The following is a 10,076-nucleotide window of genomic DNA, read 5'->3' on the forward strand; positions in this document are numbered from 1 at the left end:
TTGGATCAGCACACATTGGATCTTGTGGCTTATCATGCATTTGCCACTCCATAATTAAAAATTTATCATTCCCAAGAGAAATAGTTATCTCTACATGCCAAATCCACTTCAAAACTCATCATGTGCATCATTCATACATGGCATCTTCATCTCCAATCATCATTTGGTCATAGATCATCACAACCGATTCTCCAAGCTCCATCAGTTAGGGTTTCTGGTTGATCACTCTGCTTCAATAATAATACCAGTTTCCATCACTTCTTTACTGCATCACTACCAGTTGCAATAAAACTTCATTACCAGTTTATATTGACATCAATGGCAATGCTATACTTCATCAATGCAACCTTCAAGCAATGCCAAAAACTTTTTCATTTCAAACTCTATAATTCTCTACTAGCATATTCAAATAATAAATCATCACCGTCTACTAGGAAATTCATCATTCAACTGCAAATCTATATTTAAAGAGAAAACTATTCAATCATTTATGTCTTATACAAAAGTCATTATCAAGTACATTATTTCTATCTCTGTCAAAATAGTGAAGTAATATGTTTGAGGAATTCATCACATCAAATCTAGAAAGGGATTCCATGAAAGGGTTTCATAGTTTTGATAATATCTTATCGTTTGAGTATTTCATTATTTATTTAGCTTGAGTCATTGCGAAGGAAAATAATTAGATATCATTATTAGCCATTATGGAAGTGGAAATGATTCAAAATTAGGGTAGAAATGATCTCAAAGTCTCAAACAACTACTTGGAAGAACCTAGAACTAATCACACAATGGACTTATTTCACAAGTCACCCTTATTCCTTATAACTCTTCAACTAGGTTTGTTCCTCCATAACTTATAGAGAAGATTGGATAACCAGAGTGTAAGAAAAAATTTAGATACCCATTTGGCCCTTATAACACATATCTCAAAATGTGATTGGCTTACTTTGCAACGACTGGGTCAAATCTTGGCTATCTTTGTTCTAATTAGGCTTAACTTTGCTTGTAGGCTAGCATACAACTTAGGAATTGATCTCCAAAGGTACTCAAAAGGTGTTAAATAAAGTTTTTAGGCTTAGGTAGGTACCATATTCTCCATACATCACTCCAATACACACTTGATGAGACGTAATGCAAATTTGGTCTTTCCACCAAGAGTTTCAGCTTGATACACAAAGATATTAAGCCTAGGGCATCACTTTTCCATAGGAAAACCTCCTCCCCTATTCCCAAAATTTTAAAATATTAAAGAAAATATTTATACACTTTTCCACCAATTTATAGAATTTTTCACTAGTGGAATGGAGAGTTATTCATTTTCCTTTATCACTAGTTACCCTAGGTAGGGTTTTAACTTGTTTTCACTAAAAATACAATATCTCACTCAAAACTTAACAAAAAATGATTAGACCATGTGCATAAAAAATTATATTCACATATCTTTCAATCCCAAATGGTCTTAGATTGATATATGGAATATACAGTCCGTACAACATGCTACAACAACCTGCAATTTCTAGAAAAATAGTCTTACAAGACTACCTATAATAAAATAGCCATAACTTCCTCAATACTAAATGTAAGTTGATGAAAGGAAGACCAAATAAAATTATATTCAATTAAATTTAAATTCCAAGTGGTTTCATGTCATTTTATGCAATGTTCAATTCATACCATGCAAATGAACAATACTATCATAGTGAAAAATGCAATAATATTCTACAAAATGATTTAATTTCTTTTCAAAAAATATCCATCAAACCCTTGGGTTGATTTTTCAAGTAATATTTAGTATTTTACAATGAGTTGAACTAATTTCAACTGACCTACAACTAATTTTTAACAATATTGTGAAAAGTTGCATTACAATATTGAAAAGTTGTCATTATAGCATTAACAACACTTAAACAACTTTGACATATTTTTCCCTAAGGACACAAAACATTCACAAATAAACACAAATTATTATTCATTTCTCAAAATGACCTTATTATAATAAAACATCCCAAAACAACACAAAAACTCAAACTTTACCTCTTGTAGGAATTAGGTCTCGGGGGTGCTCCTACACTAGGTAACACCTACACAATGTTTGACATAGGAAAGCTCCTTAATGGTAAAAATATTTTTTTCTTTTTTTCATGTGTAGGTCTAGATGATCCAAGAGTTTGGAAGTTATAAAAATGGAGTGGAAAATGAAAACAAATTTAATAGATGAAAATTCATAAAATATGGTGATCAACACTCTTGTGAGCTACAATGATGTGTATTTTTTAGAGATAGTTGTGTAGAAACTCTTGATTACATTTTCAACCATCTTTTGAAGTTGTCACTTCTCTATACTACAGGGTCCATTAGTTTTATTTGGAATAATAAGATTTAAACTTTAGATAAAACTTCTTATATGTATTCTCATCTCAAATATTACTTACTATTTATTCTTTCAATTTTTTATCTACTAGATACTATGAAACTTAATCATTTTTTCATAGTTAACCTATACCACAAACATGCACTTCAATATCTCATTCTTTCACAATGTGAAACAAAAAGTGGAACTAGATTCCAAGGCATATTTTTTTGGTCTAGATGAGGATTAAGGTTCTTGAATCTGAAAAACTCAAAATTTGTAACTAGGAGATCCAAATTTTGTAGAAGTAGTTGAAATCTTACTTAGGAGCTATAAATGGAAATAAAAAGTTTGTTGGATTATATGATCCAGGATGATATATTTATTATCATATTAAGTGGGGAAGGGCCCTAACCCATTACACATCCAATCTAAACCCATAAAATATGGTAAAAATAAGCACAAATCTTGGAGAACAAGCCCACAAAATAATCAAGCTAGGTTTTTAGAGGACTAAAAAACCTTAATAAAGAAAGAAAAAACCTACAAATAGAATCAATTACAAAATAAGGTATCCTTCTAAGAAATAGAAAATCTATTAAAAATATAATTGATATGATTAAAATATGAAAATATAACCTATAAATAAAAATGATATATAAAAAAAAATTATATATGAATAGAACTTTGGGGATGCAAAATAGATAGTGTGCATCTAAACTAGAACTAGCATTTGTATTACAAAACTTTGCATCTAGAGGATTATAAGGTAGGGGAGAAACCAATAAATGAGAGCCCTTTTTCCTCCTCTAAAGATTTTTCTAAGATGAATCCATAGAAAAGTTTAATTCCATAGCACCATTGGGAGATGGGACTCCCAAATAAGATTTCATACTAATAACTTCAATATTTCAAGGAGGACGAAATGAAGTAGTTGTAGCACCATAAATTATCACCATGCCAATTTACACCTCATGTTGGAGTCTAAACAAGTAGTACGCTATTGTGAATACACTAGATATGATCAATTTTGTTTATGTCATCATGAGTAAAAAATATTACATTATAATCAATCCACAAACCATTTATATTTATAGCTATTATATTCAATTGTTACTAATAAAAAACTATTATTACTAATAATTTTTTTCTATGAGAAAGATAATATGTTGCTTTTGACCAAACCCTAGCACTTTGATTTTAATCCCCTTTCTAAGAAGTTCAACCAAATTCCAGTTAGGGTTCGGTTTCCTTACCTTACTCTCCATTTGTGGGTTGATTATCTCTTTGAGGAAATAGGTCATGCTATTGGAAGTTTCATTATGGTGGATAATGAATCCTTTGGGCTTTATCATACTACTTTTGCTTGCATTCTGGTGGATCTAGATGTGTCTAAGGTACTACCAGATGAGATTGTCATTAATTCCTCTTTTGGCAGTTGGGTTGAAACTTTGGATTATAAAGGTATTCCTTTCTGGTGTCATAGATGATTTAAACCTGGCCATGTGGTTGGGAATTGTGGGCCTGAGAAGAAAAATCATGTGGCCTCATGGTGGTCAGGGGCCTCATACCATCATAACATGGTAAATAAATCTTTGGACTTTTAAAGAGTTGCTAGATGTTGGGGTTTCTACTATGGCTGGTTCGGATTCTTTAATGGTGAATAAAATGATTCTTTGGATGCCACAAAGGATGTTTCTATGATTAAAGATGCTATGATATAGGATATTGTTGTCTCTTCTGCTAAAAATGGTTTGCCATATCTTACCTTGTTGATTTCTTCACCATGTATTGATACAACTATTACCCCATCTATTGGATGTGGTCCTATGTCCATGACGGTTGTTTCTCCCTCTACTGATGCTCTTGTTGGCATTGCATGAAGATTGCACTAATTAAGTATAGTGTTGTCATTGATGTCAATTGCAACCGGTATTGAAGTTGTATTGCAACCGGTATTGGAGTTGTATTCCAACTAGTAGTGATGCAGTAATGCAACCGGTAGTAGAGTAGTGATGAAAACTAGTATTGTTATTTGAAGCAGAGTGGTCAACTAGTAACCCTAACCTGCTGATATGGATTCCTAACCAATGGAGCTTGGTGAATCAATTGTGTTGATCTACAATCGAATGGTGATCGGAGATGATTATGTCACGTATGGATGATGCATGTGATGAGTTTCAAAGTGATTTTTGCATGTAGAGATAATTGTTTTATCTTGGGAATGAGCATATGCATAGCATGAAGTGAAACTATGTGATGAGTTACAGGGTTCAATGAGCAGTGATCCACGAGTAGTCAATGTTGTCTTGAACAATATGTAGCTGATTGCTATGTAATCCAATGGTCATGTTTGAACCAATATGTTTTTAATCTCTATGAGATCTTAGGTTTTGTGTTGTGTTACCGACCTATTGTATTTTCTTATAAGGTCGACGAGTTGTTTTATAATAGTGTTGGAAATTTTGTTAAGTGTTGTAGTGAGACTGTAGCTAAACTAGAAGGAGTGTCTGCAAAATTTTTTGAAGGTAGATAGGAGCTTAATAGGGTTTGACTAAGAAAGATAGTGTTGTTACCAGATTAGTAAAAATTATTTTATTCTCTAACAATTACAACAGTTAAATCCCTTAAGAGGGTAAACTTTGATAGGCTTGGTTCTTTCTAAATCCTCTAACTAGGTGATCCATTAATTTGGATTTGAAATCGTCTATCATGGTTACCCCCAATAGGGTATTTCCTTTACCATGGTATTATTATCAATCCCTTAACTGGGTGGTCCTTAACCAGATATGTTCCTAACATGAAATTTTTGTAAAGCTTCTAACAAGGCTTGGGTCCTAATAGGACGAACTTCAAAAGAGTTTAGAATACTTGTGGGTATTCATCCCCATCGTAGTTTTTCCCATTTGGGTTTCCACATTAGAAATCATTGTGTCAATTGTTGACTAATTTTGTGTATGTTTTTTATATGGTTAATATGTTTAACTGATAAAGCCACTTAGATATGCTTAGATGACTGGAAGTGATCTGAAATGAGATATTACTAATATTAGTAAAATGGTTTGATGTTTTGGTTAAATGGTATATGAGTTTCAGATCTGTTACATTGTTATATTGGTATTCTAGTCAACCAGTAAACTTGACAGTGCAGTATTAGTTTTGGTAAAATATCTAAACCAATTAGTTTTGCAAGTTGTTTATGAGTTCGGATTAAGTTTGGTGAAAGTTGAGTTTTTTTTTCTATCTACTAATTCACCCCCCTCTTAGTAGTTGATCGGATCCTTATTGATTCATCATATCATCAACTCATTCTTCAAATTGGGATAGATCAGTGTTGGGCTCTTTGGATTGGTCTATTGCGGTAGCGAAAGGTGAATAAGTATGGATTATTGTAAAGGAAATCATTCAAAGATGTCCAAGAATTATTTTGATATGACTCTTCATTCCCATAAGGTGAATTGTAAATCTTCAGGTCCCTTATAGTTGGTTTTTTGGGCTAGTTTTTATGGCCCTGTCTTTGGTTGGGTTACCTGTTGTCTTTCAGAGCAGACTTTTTTTTTGGTTGTGGCTCTCTCCTCTTTGTTGAGCAATCGAGTTATTTCTGTTAGAGTAATTGGGTCTTTACTTGATTAATTAAACAACATTTGCTTAATTCTTTAAGTTCCCAATTATCTTTTTACACTTAAGCTAACATTAGGTGCATATTAATTAATTATTATGTGCAAGCCTAGGGTTTTCCCTTTTTAGGGTTTCTTGACTTATTAGAGGTTATTTTTTCTTTTCATTGTATTATCTTTTTCACAATACATTTTTGGTGAAATGGAGCTCTCATATTTTGAGAATATTTTTCCTGTGTTTGGTGTGTTCTTCAGATTATTGCTTCACTGCTTCTCCTTGTAATAGGTTATTCATCTTGCAAAAGATCTTCAGGCTACTATGGGGTTGTATTTCTCAACTCCTATATGGTATCAGAGCTCAGATCTGCAGCTATCTATTCCTGTTTTTGAGAATTTTGCATTAGAAGCAGATCTGGGGTTTTAGGCATTTTTTTGTGTGCTTAGGGTTAAGGTTTTTTTTCTGAGCACTTTGGGCCTAAACGGACCTCACTAACATGCTCAGCAGGCCCAAAAATCCCTATATTCATATAAAATTTGTCCATTTTTTACTCCTGAGCATCTGGGTGATTTGTTTTTTTCTCTCAACCAGGTCGTATGACTCTGGCACACAAATCGAGAAATTTTTGTTTGCCTTTTTACGGCATGCAAGCCATTATTTTGATTTTTTAACAAAAATCACAAAAAAAAATCACATAGCATTCAAAAAAGGCAAAAGGGAATTTTTTAAAGGTTTTTTGGGCACCAGACCTGACTGTCCGGCATCGTACGGTGCCTGCAGACCAGTCAAGCCAGCCCCACTAGCCCCGCTGGCCCTCCGGCCACCCTAGCCCATGCCAGCTGTAGACTCCAGCAGCCCCCGCCAACCCCGGCCCCCCTGCTGGCCTCCGACCCCCACCAGCTATCCTCTCCAGCAACCCCGTCGCCTCTCCAGCCCAGCGCCGCTACCACAACCATTCCCTGGCCAGTAGCTTAGCTCCGCCTGGTTGCTCTGCCCACCCACCACTCTGCCTAGCTGCTCCACTCAGTTGCTCCGCCTAGCTGCACCATCAGAGCTTGGCTTCTTCACCGAAGCCCCACACTTTACCTTTTTTGAGGAGGGATTGGTTTTTCAGCTCTATCTTGCGAATCCGGATTTGGATTTTGGCAAATGAATAGGCTTCAGAAAGTTGATTCCAAGCTGGACCTCATGGTGGTGATTTTTTTTCCTAAATCTTCTATTTGACTATACTTTTTACCAGTGAAAGTCAAGCTTCTTTTTTGTATTTTCGGGGTCGTAGATCGAGCAAACGGACTCTGTTTTTCAAAAACAAATAGGCATTGGAAAGATCTCAGTCTAATCTATTCAGATTAGTGATCTTTTTTCTTAGAATATTCATCAGGTACATGAGATATCAATTTAAAGTTTTTTTGTTTATGCACTACTTCCTTCTCATTACTATGTACTAGGGTTTGGGTTTCTCTATTGTGGGGGGGGGGTGTTTTTTTCTCACTTTCTGTCATTTATATCAGAAATCAAGAACACCTAAACTCTCAAAACAAACAAAACCCTTCTGCATCTTCTGTCTATTCTAAAAGATCACATAATATAAAAAAGCACCAAATAGGTGCAAGTGCCAAGTTTTTTTGTTCTCATGGCAGATCCTTCAGTTGAGTTATTGACTTCACACAACTATCACACCTGGAAGCCCTGCGTCATGAGGCTTCTCAGGGAATGAGGGTTGTGGGCTTCTTTGGATGAGGTTCAGCCAGTACTGCAGCATCCTTATGAGATTCTTATGCATAGGAATAAGTTGGATGAGGCCATGGGTTTGCTCTCTTTCCATGTCTCTAATAGTCTTCTATTTCACCTTGATGAGTTTCTTTCTCCTTGGGATATGTGGTTGAAGTTTGATTCTCTCTTTGGGAGGGTCAATGAGATTCGGGCATTACAGATTGAGGCAAAGTTGGTTTCTTTATCACCTGATTCCTTTCCCACTATTGAGGATTTTTTGAACAAATTCAAGACTACTAGATCTGTTCTTTAGGGATGTGGAAAGAACAAGACTGATACAGAGTGCATTCATTTGATTCTTTCGAAGCTTTGGGGTCACTTTCAATTTTTTGCCTCTGCTTTCTACTCCACCATGGATGACTTGGGTGCTCATTTCAACATGCCTACCTTTGATGTCTTTTGTGAGTAATTGTCTCATGAGCAGTCTCATCTTTCTTGGCTGGATACGCTCTCAGGCTCCAAGAACAAAGCATTGGTTGCTCAGTCCTCTAAGGAGAAGGAGAAATAGAAGCAGAAAGTGAAGCCGAAGAAGCCTTCTGCAGGTAGTGAGAATTCCTCCAAGCCTACTCCTAAGTCTGATTCAAAACCATTTCCTTCAAAACAAGGAAAATATTCACAGTCTGGTGAGTCTTCCTCCAAGATGAAGAAGAAATCAGGGGACACTTATAGTTTTTATGGCAGGGACGGCCATCCTATTTCCAGGTGTTGGAAATGGTTAGAGGCTTTAGAGGAAGCCATGCAATATCATCACATTTCCTCACCTCGGGCGTCTTCTCCTTCCATGGGGAAAGGTCATGCTCTCACTGCTAGAGCTTCAACCTATGGGTCCACATGGATTTTAGATTCTGGTGCTTCTCACCATATGACTTACACTTAGTAGATGGTTACCTCTCTTGCCTCTTGTGATACTTCACAGATTGTAGTGGGTGACTCGGTTTATCTTTCAGTCTTGGATTCAGGTTCTGTTTCATTGGATGGGGGTACTCGGCAGGATGTTTTGGTTGTCCCTAACATCTCGATGAACCTCCTGTCCACCCATCAGATTTGCCACTCTGGCTCTGGTAAGAAAATTGAGTTCTCACCACATGATGTGGTTATTCGGGACCTCCATGACTCGGATTTAGTTGTTGTTACTGGGAATGTTGACACTGCATCTCATTTGTACAGATTTGATGGATTTGAGACCTCTAAGGGTGCAGGTTCTTCTCTTATAGCACATTCAGATTCCATGAGTAAGCTTTGGCATGAGAATTTGGGCCATGTCAATTATAGATATCTTCAGTAGATGAGTACACAGGAACTTGTTCTTGGGCTCCCATAGATTTCTTGCATCGATTGTGTTTGTCATGGTTGTGTTCTTGGCAAGCATCATAGAGATCCCTTTCCAAAGGGAAGAGCCTCTCGTGCTTTGGCACCCTTGGAGTTGATTCATAGTGACCTCATGTCATTTCCCACTCCTTTTTTTCAGGGGCCAAGTGTGTACTCACTTTCATTGATGACTTCTCCAGATGCACATGGGTGTACTTTCTTAAGTACAAGTTTGATGTCTTTGATTCCTTTCACATCTTCAAGATAGTTGTAGAGAAGCAGTCTGGTTGTTCTATTTGGTGGATATATACAAATAATGGGGGGGAGTATGTGAATTAGGCTTTCAGAGATTTTTGCACTGAGCATGGTTTGCAGCATCAGTTTACTATTCCCTACACCCCTCGGCAAAAAGGTGTCATTGAACACAAGAACAGAACTTTACGGGAGATGGCGAATTGTATGATTTAGTCCAAGTCCATGGATTCATCTTTTTGGGCCGAGGCAGTCAATTGTGCCAACTATATTCAGAATCGGATGCCTCACAAGGCTATTCGACATATGACTCCTGAGGAGGCTTGGTCTCATGACAAGCCTGATGTTTCCTTTTTCAGAGTGTTTGGCAATGAGGCATGGGATTTTATTCCTGATGCTTAGAGGCAAGCCATGGAGCAGAAGAGTTTACCACTCATTTTGGTTGGCTACTATGAGGATGTTAAGGTGTACAGGTTGTTTGATCATGATTCCAGAGAGGTCATGTTTCGACGGGATTTTCAGTTTGATGAGCACCTTCCCACAATGGATACCCCGAGTCCAATGTCTACTCCTCTACCTCCTCCAACCACTGCACCCCTTCAGGATCATTTTGAGGATGATTCTGATGATGGTGTTGATGATCCACCATCCCCACCTCCACCTGCTCCACCTCAGATGCCGAAGTGGGTTCGCCTTACTGTTGAGGCGGCAGTTCCTATGGCTGGTGATCCTTCAGATACTCGTCGCACTCATTATCATACTGTGGGTTCTAGTC

Source organism: Cryptomeria japonica, chromosome 11, assembly GCF_030272615.1.
Source record: "Cryptomeria japonica chromosome 11, Sugi_1.0, whole genome shotgun sequence".
NCBI lineage: Eukaryota > Viridiplantae > Streptophyta > Pinopsida > Cupressales > Cupressaceae > Cryptomeria > Cryptomeria japonica.